Below are 578 nucleotides of genomic sequence, written 5' to 3' on the forward strand. Positions count from 1 at the left end.
GAGTTTGATATTCGTGAGAGAGAGAAAATTATGTATATACTTATTTGTATGCATATGCGAGGGAAAAAATAATCGGCACGAGTCCCTCTGCGCGTGCCTCTCCTCCTCGTCTCCTTCCTTGTGGCACTCGCCAAATACGTGGCCACATTCTCCGCCGCGCGAAGTCCTCGGAAATGTATGTCCTTATGGCTGAGCTTATTACATTTTGCCTAACGAGGTAATATCTTCATTCAGTGGAATCTAATTCCCTCAGTTCTTTTGAAATGTGAATCAGAATTCCCTCCGTAAGTCCTTCCCGGAGAATTGTGGAATTTTTTCATCCTAATGGTACGTCATAAAAAGGATTTTGCAAATATTTAGCCTACATATCTTTTTGTTTTGTTTATTTTTGGGCAGTTTTTTCTGAAGTAAGAAAAAGTACATATTTGATATTCAGGCGTTCATTGGGACATAAATAATAATAACAAAAAGTTGCTTTTGTTAGTTGTGATCAAGAATTGGTTTTCAGGGGAAAATACAGGTGTTTCTTCCTAATGGTATATGTCCTCTACTTCTAGAATTCATTAAGCAAGGCTCAC

This window comes from Penaeus monodon, chromosome 20 (assembly GCF_015228065.2).
Source record: "Penaeus monodon isolate SGIC_2016 chromosome 20, NSTDA_Pmon_1, whole genome shotgun sequence".
Lineage (NCBI taxonomy): Eukaryota > Metazoa > Arthropoda > Malacostraca > Decapoda > Penaeidae > Penaeus > Penaeus monodon.